The sequence below is a fragment of the Equus quagga genome, chromosome 1 (assembly GCF_021613505.1).
Source record: "Equus quagga isolate Etosha38 chromosome 1, UCLA_HA_Equagga_1.0, whole genome shotgun sequence".
Classification (NCBI taxonomy): Eukaryota; Metazoa; Chordata; class Mammalia; order Perissodactyla; family Equidae; genus Equus; species Equus quagga.
In genome coordinates this window covers 44,442,929-44,455,377 of record NC_060267.1, presented here as the reverse complement: position 1 = coordinate 44,455,377, position 12,449 = coordinate 44,442,929, and positions in this window count along the sequence as shown.

Sequence of the window (12,449 nt, the reverse complement as noted above, 5' to 3'; positions counted from 1 at the left end):
TCTAGTTGTGGCATGTGGGACGCTGCCTCAGCGTGGTCTGACGAGCAGTGCCATGTCCGCGCCCAGGATTCGAACCGACGAAACACTGGGCCGCCTGCAGCGGAGCGCACGAACCTAACCACTCGGCCACGGGGCCAGCCCCTCTTTCTCCTCTTTTTATTTGTATGCTTCTCTTCTCCAGCAGTAAGAAACCTAGCTCTCATTATCCTCAATATATTTACTCATTTTTTTCCAGCCTAGAATAAACAGGAAATACATTCAGAATTCCTAATCTGTACCACTGCTAAAAGTAAATTTACTAATTAGAGTTTAACATTTGTTTATATTTTTTTCAGGTAAAATATACAGTGTGAATGCACAGATCTTAAGTGTTGGCAAATGCATATACATATATATCCCATACTCCTATCAAGATTTTATATATCCATCACCCCAGAAAATTCTCTCGTGCTCTTTCCCAGTCAATACTGCCACCCCCCAAGGCAACCATTTTTCTGATTTTTTTTTCACCAGATTAGTTTTGCATGTTCTAGAATTTCATATAAATGGAATAATACAGATATACTCTTTCATTTGTCAGCTCAGAATAATGTCTGTGAGAATCATCCATGTTATTTTGTGTGTCAGTAACCCATTCCTTTTTCTGGTTGAGTTGCATTCCATCATATGAATATACCTCAAAATAGCTTATCCATCTTCCTACTCATGGGCATTTGGGTTGAATGCAAATATTATGAATAATGCTGCTATGAATATTTGTGTACAAGTGTTTTTGTGGACATGTGCTTTCATTTCTCTTGGGTAAATACCTGGGGGTGGGATTGCTGCATCATAGGGCAGGTGTGACAGGTTGCATCTTCCAAATATGGCCACGAGAATATCTTCAGTCCTACGTGCTCTTCTTGAACCTTGCCTCTTCTCTGTCAGGAGGTGGAGTCTATGTCTTTACTACGTGAACCCGGGTAGACCTAAAGTGACAGCAAAAACAAAAGACATCATGTGACTTCTGAGGCTAGATCATAAGATACTATGAACTACTCCATGTTTCTTTCCATTTTCTCAAAGATCACAGTCCAGGGCTTCCTATTTCATTACCTGAAGAAAAGTTATTTTGTGCATTTCTCAGTTTGATAATTTTTTTCAGTGGGAAGGAAAGTTGTACTGTCATGAATGGAAATCTAAGTACAGTGGCTTAAAACCTCTCTGTATTATAATATTCTCTGCATTATAGTATCCGGAGGTGGGAAGTGTGGGTTAGTAGGGTGGCTGTGCTCCACGCTGTCATTTCAGGAACCCTCCTTCCTTCCATCCTGCTGCTTTACCATCCCCTATGATGTTTCCATTTGCGTGCTTGAAGCTGCTCTGAGTCCCAGTTCACAGAAAGAAAAAATTCCTGTCTTTGAACTTGGAGATAACCTAGAAAAGTCACATATAACTTTTGCTCACATCCATCCCATTGGCCTGTCACAAAACCACACCTCACCAAAAGGGAGGCCGGGAATATACTCTCTAGCTACATAGATGGTCATGTGCCAAGGTTAAACTCTACAACTTTGAAGAAGAAAATAACAGAGTTTGGTAGATAATTAATAGTCTTTTCTACTCCATCCTTTATCCATTACTTCAGAAAGATCATTCTAAAATGTTTAATGATTATGCAGTTCCTATGCCTAAAAGCCTTCAGTGGCTCACCATTTCAAAATCTTTAGCTTGGGATATAAGTCCCAACATGATCTGGGAAAAATCCATCCTTCTTTTCAGGCTCAGAACCTCCCTTCCCCCTTCATACTGCACTACTTTATATCTCCTCAAGAGTTTATGTTTTTCCCACCTCTGATTTGCACAAGCTATTCCCTCTAGTTACAAATTCGTCCCCTTTTTCTTGGCCATCAAATTCCTGCCCACTTGTGAAGACCCTTTACCTCCCCTAAGAAGTATTTTTGTTTTTGTTCTCCCTATTACTCTGCCTTTTTGTACACTTTGACTATACCCAGTGGTTTGCTGGTAAATGTTTAACAGCAATTTCTCTGGGAGAAAAAAATGATTGGCATCTGCCCATTTCCATTGTGTAATTATTTTCACGCTTAGTATTCAGCTCTAAACTTTCCCCCATGTGTCAGACGTATGTATATCTAGTTACCAACTGGACAGCTACAGCTGGATGGCTCCAAAGATATTTAATTCAAAATATCCAAATCTGAACTCAAAATCTCTTTTTTTTTGAGGAAGATTAGCCCTAAGCTAACATCTGCTGCCAGTCCTCCTCCTTTTGCTGAGGAAGACCGGCCTTGAGCTAACATCCATGCCCACCTTCTTTGGCTTTATATGTGGGATGCCTGCCAAAGCATGGCTTGTTAAGCAGTGTGTAGGTCCACACCCAGGATCCGAACTGGTGAACCCCAGGCCACCAAATTGGAACCTGTGAATTTAACCGCTGCGCCACTGGGCCGGCCCTTCAAAATTGTTTTTGCCTCAAAATGTTTCTGCTCGTATATTTTCTTTCTCTATATGTAGGATCATCGTCCAGGAATCTGAGATTTATCTTAGACTTCTCTCTTTCCTTAATAAATCAACCAGTCCAATTGATTTTATCTCCTAAAACTATCTTCTATGTTTTATTCTTGCCTATCTCCTTTGACCTTTACCATCTGTCACCTCAACTGTGACAATACCTCTAACTGCTGTCTTTGCTCCATCTCACATCCCTCATGGCTCCACAATGCAGCCACGGTGACCCCTCTAGAGTGCAAATCTAACCATCTCATCAAAATAAAGTCTATGTCTCTAACCATTTGACGTATGTTACGGCTTTTCATGATCTGGACCCTAATTCTCCTCCCTTCTGCTCAAACTCTACAAGCAATAATCTTCATTTTCTTCGTCTTCTATCTTTACATAGAATGACCTCCATCATTGTTCCACAGTCCTCCAAATCCATTGTTAAGTATCACCTCCTCTGTGAAGACTTCCCTAATCCCTTCTCTGAAGATAAAATAAATAACTCTCAAATTTCCTGTCTGCTTACATTTCTATTATGGCACATCTTATGCTGTATGTGTTCACTGGTTTATTTGTTTATCTCCTCCACTAGATTACGGGCTCGCTGATGATGGGGATCTTTTATTTTTCTCTTTTCATCGCTATTTTTGCAGCGCCTGACATAGTACCTGTCCATAGAGAGTGCTTATTCAACTTTTTTTTTTATTGTTGAAATAGAGTGTTAAAACTACAGTCAAATGCTGCTCTTGTGCAATATTCAAAAACTGGAAATTCTAGCTTTATGAAATGAAAGTGACTGACTAGTGAAAAAGATGTGAAGGATGCTTATGAACCTTTTATGTGCTTTTTTATTAGGTCTGAGTATCTCCTAATTCATTAATAATGAGGGAAAGGAAGAATGCTGGCAGTTTTTTTTTTTTAATCTCAAGTCATTATTAAAACAGAATATTTTTTTCCAAAAATATTCTCTGTGAGAAGCACAGTTAGAGCTTCTCTGGAAAATCAGCATTCAGGAAATGACTTGGGTCCTGACTGAGCCCATAAAAGTGGGACAGTGCTTGGCCTGGGGAGCCCATTTACTGCTCTCACATACTTTCCTGATAACGAGTTGATTCACGATACGGGTAGAAACGAATGGAGCTCCACATCTCGGTGTGTGCAAAACAGAACTCGTCATCTTCCCTCTCAACCCAGCACCACCTCCTGAGTTGCCTATTTTTGTTAATGGCATCACCATCCTCCCTGCCACCCAGGCTCAAATTCTACCTGTTATCTTTGCTTCTCTCTCTCTCTCTCCCCTGCCCCCCAATAACCTGCCTGTTGTGAGTTCTGCCTTCCTATTATCTCTCACATCTGTGGCCTCCTCTCTTCCCATTCCCGCTGCCCTAATTCACGTGCTTATTACCTCTTGCCTGCACTGCAGCAAGAACCTCCCCTATGGTCTCTCTGCCTCACTCAAATCAGTCTGGTGTATCAGGTTAATCTGCCTGAAGCACAGCTCTCATCATGTCCTAACCCTGCTAAAATCCTTCCAGTGGCTCCTCTATTCCCTGCAGAATAAAGTCCACATTCAATCAAGATGTGGCCTTTGCAACATAATTTCTCATTACTCCTTCCACGCTCCCTATGCTTCAACTAAATCAAGCCACTTTTTCTTTATTCGCACACTCATTCATTTACTCAATAGATATTTACTGAACCACTAGGCAAGGCATTGAGGATACAGAAAGGAAAGGCAACATTTCTGACCTCAAGCAGCTTACAGGGTCCGTCCTGTCCCACTTCTGGGCTCTTAACCTTTCTGTCCTCATCGCCTGGAATGTTCTTTTCCCCTACTCCTCCGTTTCCACCTGCCCCAATTCTGCCCAAGCCTCCATGCTTCCTTTCCTCTGATTCAAATATCACCTTCTTCCTGAAGCTTCCTCTGCTTGCCTCTTTCTCCCTCCAAGCCGGAAAAAATCAATTCCTCCTCTCAAAGGTTGCAGCACTTCACCTGCAATCTCGGAAGGCTAGGTCTCGTTCGCCTCAAAGCTCTGTGTTTCTGAGAGAAGGCTCTGTGTCAGTTTCACGTCTGCATCTGAAAGAAGATTCAAGACGATGCTGTGCAAATATTAATGACTCAATTAAATTTAATTGAGTGAACAAATCTCTCAGAGATGCACCATGTGAATGAGGCCTCCCTGAGTCTCAGATTTTAGAACTGGAAAATAGTATTTTTCTGTTTTTTGCTCCTAATTGTCAAAAAGACTCTGGCCATTTCACTACCCATGCTCTTTTGTCCTGGGCATAATCCCCAAGGCCACATGGATTGGAGGGGTCAATGCAAAGGGCAAGCTGGGTTCCCTGAGAAGCCTCCTGACTTTGCGTTCCCGGGGCTGTGCTGTTTCATAGCCACATGTTGGCTCGGTTCCTTGGTGACCTAGATTATGCAGGACTTACTCTGACTTCCCCTGGAGACAAAGTGGGCTCAGTCTTCTGGGGCATATCTCCACCAATACTGGGTGGCAAAGACAAGATTGGCTTCGAGCAAGGAGATGGGCGCACGGCAGAGCTTGGGCAGATGCTCCAGCCTTGTGTGTGAGGCAAAGGCCACTGGCGGGTGGTGAGAGCCAGAGGCTGTGGTTGCTCTAGGACATTCGAGTCTAGTGGGGCTCCCGTGAGAACATAGCCCGGGGGTAATTTTTTGGGCAGCAGTATGCTGGGAGTAGGTCCAAGCTAAGTCTAGGGCTTCCAAGGGGTAGGGGAAGTTCATTGGCTCCTCCAGTAGTTCTCTATGGATGGAAAATTCAGTTCATACCCCTCGGCATTGACCGGATCCCCCCTGACTTGGCCCTGCCTACTTTTCTTGTCTCAGCATCCACCACATCTCTGGGCGTAGCTTCTACTCCCCTCATAACAGACCGCTCATGGTCACTCAAGCACACCCTGCTCATTCATGTCCCTGGATCTTTGCCTGAACTAGACACCATCCTACTTCCTGCCCCATTCTCAGTCTATTGGAATCCTTTCCCTTCAAAGCCCTACTCAAATGCCACATCCACTCAGAATCTTGTCTTGAATACCTCATCAAAATGTAGCACCTGTTCCTTTAGGTTTAGCTCTTACTTCATTGTGCTCTGTCTGATAGAGAAAAGAGCTAGTTAGGTTGGTGAGTCTGTCTCCTTCAATGGATTATAAGATCCTTCTAAATAGCCACATTTCTTTCAGATGTGTGACTCAAAAGCATAGCACAGCTCCCAAAACACAGTAGACCTGCAGATCTCCAATAAGTGTTTGCTAAACGAGTGTCCAAATGAAATGTCACCACACTGTTCAATTAATAGGATTAATTGCTTCCAGACACTTTTTCCATCTTACGAAAAAAGCAAAGCAAACACAAATGCCTGTTCCCCCTGGCGCGTTGTGCCTATGCCCTGGCCCTGGGGGTGTTTTCTGTCCAGTTCAGTGTAGGCCCCTCAATCAGACATACCTGCTTAGGTCCCCAGTGACATGGTGCACTACCTAGGTCTGAGACCCAGTTCTGTGAGTCGTCTCTCTCCTCTGACTCCCTCATTCCATGCCTCCCTCTGACAGCCTGGGGCTCACTTGCTCCCGTCCCTAATTTCTTTGGACTTGGCAATCAGCTGGCAGTAAGTGAAGCATAGCGTCGCTCTGAGAGAGAGTGAGGGCAGGCACCCAGGCTTCAGGGCAGGCAAGGACACTGAGGAGGCAGACGCTGCGCTTCATTTTCTCTGTCTACCTTCCTATCATCTCCCTTGACTCGCACATTTTTCAGAGCGCTCAGAGCCCTTCGTGTCTGTGCAGTATAAGGGTATCATACTGTCCTTTCTTACACAGCTCCCATGGCCTCATGTGCATTTGTCTCCTTCTCAACTAAATTGTAAATGTCTTGAAGGAGAGAATTGTGTCTTTCAATATTCTATCCATAACACAATGTTAAGCATCTGGTAATGATACAATGAATATTGTTGAATTTTACAAATCAAGCTCTGAATCTGGGCAACCTCACAAGTCAGGGGCATCAAAGTGAAACAGTATGGTCTATAATTAAAATATCTTCCCTGCAATGTTATGTATAACAACAAATAACTGGAAATAACATAATGCCCAACAATGAGGTGTAAGATTCAGTAAATGATGGCGCATCAGCGTGACGGGATATTATGCAGTTATTAAAATGGTAATGATAATGTCAATGGAGCAATATGTAAAATGTGATAGACTGGCAACCAATGAAAGAAGATTAAAAAAATCATCTGAAACTATAATTGTAACCATCACTACGCAGTACACCAAACCTGGGAATGTGATATGCAAAAATGAACCTGGTATTAATGCTGTAGGAGTTGGAGTGATTTTTTTCTACATCTTTAATAAAGGCTGTGGCTATATCATCTTTTAAATAAAAATTTGGTATAAATATAATTAATGTAAAAACAGATAAATCATTTTGCTTGAAAAGTTTAAGGCCATTAATAGCGAGAAGTCCTTCTGGCAAAAGAATGGAAATGCAAAAAGGTGACTTTAATCAACGCAAATATTCTGTATATCTTATACTTTTACCAAATGAATTTTGATGATGATGGTGGTGATCATGATAATCAAAAGAAAAGATTTCTTTGACTGTTCTCTTGAAGTCTGCAAATCAGTATAAGAACTGACAATAATCATGGAGCCCAGTGAAAAATATGCCAACTCCAGTAAAGGTCAGGAATTTCAGGGAAGAGGGCTAATCTGACTTTGAGAATGGTTGGTCCCTGACTATGTGGCTCATGAAGACAGAGTGAAAGACACAGTGGACAGAGAAATTAAAAGACTGGATTCTAGTCCCACTTCTGGTATTAAAGACTCATGATATTTTGGGAAAGCCAATTAACCTCAATAGGTGATTTCCTTCTTCCAGCTGGCCAGCCAACCCCATTCAACAAAAATACAGTGGGTTCCTACTGGGTGGCGGTGTCGAGCTCAGCATTGGGTCATCTGTGATTTCTGCCAGAGTTTGTTCACAGGGATAGTGGGAAGAAAAAATGAAATAATGCATGTAGAGGCTGTGTAGAAAAGCTGCGCTAAATAAATGTGAGCTATTATTGAGGAACACAGGAGCCTCGCTGTTCTGGTTAGTTCCACAATGCTAACAGCTGATTCAGACCTCACCAAAATTGAGACAATCAACTCCTAACAAAGCTGAGAAAAACAAAGCCCTGATTGAAATGGGCTGCAGCTGACTTTTCCAAGCCTCCCAGCTGGACTCATTTGGGTCTTCACAGCAAACTGTTGTACCTCATCAGAGCACTGATCACCCTGCCTCGGGCACCGGTCTGTCCCGTGCACCTGTCTCTTCTCCTAACTGTCAGCTCGTCCTCAAGAGCTGCTTAATAAATACTTGTTAAGTCTGAAGGCTCTATATGTCTCTTTGTATGTGTGTACGTGTGTGAGAGACAGAGACAGAGACTTTTCAATCTTGAGAAGTAATTTGTGACCTAACACAAGGATGGGCAGAACTTCCCCTCTGAGCTTGAAAGATACAAAATACCTTTGTACGGAATTTTAAGTGGACCTTGGCCTTTTCCTGAATGTGGTTCCCTTCTCATTTGGGCAGAAATAAGACGAGTTAGTTTAGTACCTCACCAAGGGAATGGAGAGAGGACATAAAAGAGGAGACAAACAATAGAAAAGAAAAAGAAATGGATGAGAAACAATCAAAAAGGCAATCCAGTCCAAGCTAATGGAGAATCTCTGTTTGGAGATGAGGCCCTGACCCTTCTCGGCACCTTCTCATCCTCCCTCTCTGAGAAGTGCTGCAAACAGGGACGTGAAGGTGGCGTCTGAGGTCAGATCCTTAGTCCCTCCTTCCCTAAGAAAAAGGGCTTAGAAATGTTAGTCACAGCTAATGAGGTTTGATTTAATGAATCAATAACAACAGTTTCAGTCCTTTCTTTATTGCCGAATCACTTATTGGCAGGTCCGTCATTTATTAACTTGCCATCCTCGTTGCAGCCCCACAGTTAGTGCTGAGTAGGGGCAGAAACAGATGGGTATCGACTGTGGAGATATGTTCGCGCCTCCCCAGTTCACCCACTGCTGTGCTGGTGTTACAAAGGGGCAAGGAGGTTCCCAGCCTCTGTAACTATCCTGTAGAGACTTTAGGGTTATTTTCTAAAAAATAAATTCCAAATTAGGATAATACTAATTCTAATAGAGCTCATTAATTGATGGCTTACTATGTCCAGATAGAATGTCAAGCTTTGTTCCTGTAAATTCTGTAGGGTCACAGAGCTAATAAGTTGCAGAGTGAGAATTAAATTCCTAAGCATGGAACTGTGAACTTGATAGGAAATGATCATATTGAATATTTATTTATCCAGTGGCCAGATACTGATTTAGCATCTACTGTAGGAAAAGACCTGGGCTAGGCAATGGGAGGGATATAAAAAGTTCTATAGCCTGGTTCCACTTCTCATGAATCTTCAGGCTCATGTGACACTCATTAAAGTAATGGATGAAGACACTGCATTTCCCACCATCACTGTCACCAGCACTACAGCCATCACTGCCAGAGCTCTGCCAACATCATCAGCACCTCCACCAGCATCCTGGCCATCATCACCAACATCATCAATGCCAAAAAGCATTTGTGAAGCGTCTGTTGTTTGCACGTGGCCATGTGGCACTTCTCAAAAGTGGCAGCTGGGTCACAGCTGGGGCATGCTGAAGGATTAGGTGGTGCCTGAGTGAAGGTGACATGTGACAAACTCTCCTCTTAGCCTTAAGCAGACTGCAGATGTCAGTCTCCTGGGAGCTGTCAATCCAGGACAGAACCTTGTGCTTGCAGAATGGGAAATGAGTGTGGTTTACATAATGTTTTAGGAGGAGTTGATGGCTGAGGCTTCAATCTCCCTTTCTGAGAGCCCATCTGTGCTGACTTCTCTCTTCCTGATCAAAGGCCCCAACATGTCACAAAAGGTTCCCTATCACATCAGGCAGTGCCTCACCTCTGCAAAACTAGAGGAGACGATGAATGCACCAAGGCAGCACGTCACCCAACTCTAACTTCTTGAAACACACACAAAATAGCAAAGGCAGAACCAGAAAGATAAAGTGAGTCAGTGTCTACACTGGGAATTTATATATAAATAAATTTCATGTACATGGGCACACTATTCAGACGCATTTAGATTCACTGTAATACCCTAATCAGAGCCAAATGAAACCAATCACTCTTTCAAGCATACAAAACCACTTCCCTTCCCATCTCCATGTCTTGGCTTCTTTTCTATCTACAGCCTGGAATGCCCTTCCTTTGAATTTGCAAATGTCCAAATACTATGGTTATAGGCAGAATTATGTTTCCCAAAAGATATTGAGGTCCTAACTCCCAGTACCTGTGAACATGACCTTATTTGGGAACTGGATCTTTGCAAATGATCACGTTAGAATGAGGTCATTAGAGTGGATCCTAATACATTACGACTGGTGTCCTTATTAAAAGGGAATATTTGGACTCAGAGACAGCCATGTACAAAGGGAAGATTTTGTGAAGACACAGAGAGAAAGCCATTTCCAAGCCATTGAATCTCAAGGCTACCAGAAGCTAGGAGAAAGTCCTGGAGCAGATTCTGCCTCACAGCCTTCAGAAGGAACCAGCAGGGCTGACACCTCGATTTGGACTTCCAGCCTCCAGAACTGTGGGACAATAAATTTCTGTTTTTTAAGCTGCCCAGTTTGTCGTACTTTGTTATAGCAGCTCGAAGAAATCAGAACATGAATCAAACCTCAGGATCAAGCTAATTCCCGCAGAACATCTTCCCTGAGTGTAGTGTGGTCTTGGCATTTAACATTCAATCATAACTGTTGACTGACCTACTGTTTGACTCTTACCTCATGAATAGCACTGTACTAGACCTCGTGATGATGCAAATGGGACATGATTTCACCCTCCAGACTCTTCTAACCTTTGTGCATGACAACATGTAAACTATGTGTGCAACTATAAGCCAGGCTGAAAAGGTGTGAAACAGGGATTTTAAAAAAATGAGAAGAAAGGAGTTATCACAAGGAAGACCTTGTGGAGGAGGCGGCAAGCTGTGAAGTAGCTCAGATAAGGGTTGTCACCTTCTCCTTGACAGCATAGGGGACCCCACTGATAATCTGATGGCTCCTGCATGTTCTGCTGTGTTTAAATGGCCTTGGGGGTCAGAGCAGCTATGCATTCAGGGGTCCTGAGATGCTGTTGACAGGCAAAAAGATGTAGATGAGAGAATCCTAGGCAGGCTCTACGTGTTGCTTTCCCTTCTGGAGACTTCTCTGGTGCTAACATAGGATTATGAGGAAGCTGAGTGTCAGAGCAGACCCGGAGCGTCCTTGCGTACAGAACATGGAAGCTACACAGTATGCCTGTCACTTGCTTTCTTTGCTGAAGTGAAAACTCCACCATTAGAGTCTGGGCTGGGAGTGGAAAGTGGTATAGGCTGTGCCTGACCCTCCACCTAGTGCTGAATCACAGTGATGTTTGCCATCAAGAGCTTTGAGGATCCTCAAGAATGTGCCTTGGTCCATTTCTTAGTCTCTGAAACTTAGAATGTCCCAAGACTTGTACATCTGGAATACTAGGTAGAATGTGACTAGCATCACAAGATGAGAAGAAAACTCAAAAGAAGCAGAGACAACAGTACTCCCAGCTGGCTGGTAGGGGAAGAAGGGTGAGGGTTGGAGGAGGAGTCTATGTCCCTCCTTCACCAGATTTTTCCCAGTGACTCTGTCCATCACAGAGCAAGTCCTTGATCAGACCTCCAGTGTGAATAACTCAGGAAGCCCAGGTTCAGAATATTAGTGATGGCATCTGTAGCTGTCATTGTTATGAAGATGCCACCTAGATGACCCTCCAAACAGGCCTGCTACCTCCTCCATGAAACCATCCCTTATGGTTTCAGCTAGAGCTAATGGCTCCACCTTGGCATTTTAATTTCTGCTTAGCATTTATGTCATTTTGCCTTGTATTTTAGTTAAACGTTGATCTCAATACCTAGATTATAAGTGCCTTGAGGTTAGGACACATGTCCAGTTCATATTTCTATCATTCTAAAGGTTGGCATAGTCTGATCTGTTCAATAAGAGTCAGTAAATAAGTCAACAGATATCTACTTACTGAGTGCCTATTACATGCTATGGGCATTATTCTATGCTCTGGAGATGAATACTTTGAACAGAAAAGTGTCAACAGATGCAGTAAGATCTCCTCTTTTTCCTGACCCTTATTTTTCTCCACACTCCAGCTCCCTAACATGACTTACTGACCAAATCTGATGAGCTCATTCCCACTTACAAAACGTACATAAAATGCCCCCTGAGTGTCCTGAAGTTTCCTCAATTTCTCTTGGTTGTGATGCCTTGTAACTGTGGTCGGGACAACTTGCTAGGTCCTGTCTATCCCTTGCTTGTCCAGATCTCTGGTTTCCAACTGCTCACCTATATCTGGCTCCTCACATTGGCTAGACTTCCCTGACTTCTGTCTTCTCATCTTACTCTGACCTTAGCTCTGCCTTGACTATTGGCTCTCAGATGCCCCTTGGAATCTGGCTCCATCAGGCTAAGCAACTGGTACTCACCGTAAGTCTTGTCTCACCATCTGTCCTGGATTTCTAGTCTTCATGGCACACATCGGCCCTCAGGCAGGTCTCCTTCTTGCAAGAAGAAAGGAAGGACAAAATTATAAATGTATGTTCCAATATAAGTGAACTTGATTGTTGAAATAAGAATAATAATGTCTTATCAAATTAAAAATAAGGAAAAAGAATGAAAACATCCAGCAAGAATAACGTATAGATTGGTGAGGTCAAAATTGATTAATTTTAAAATTTTGTAAATTAAGTTTGTTGCATTTTTTTAGGGTAAATACTAAAACAATAGAAATATAATGTATAACCCCCTAATGGGAGGAAAATATAAATAAT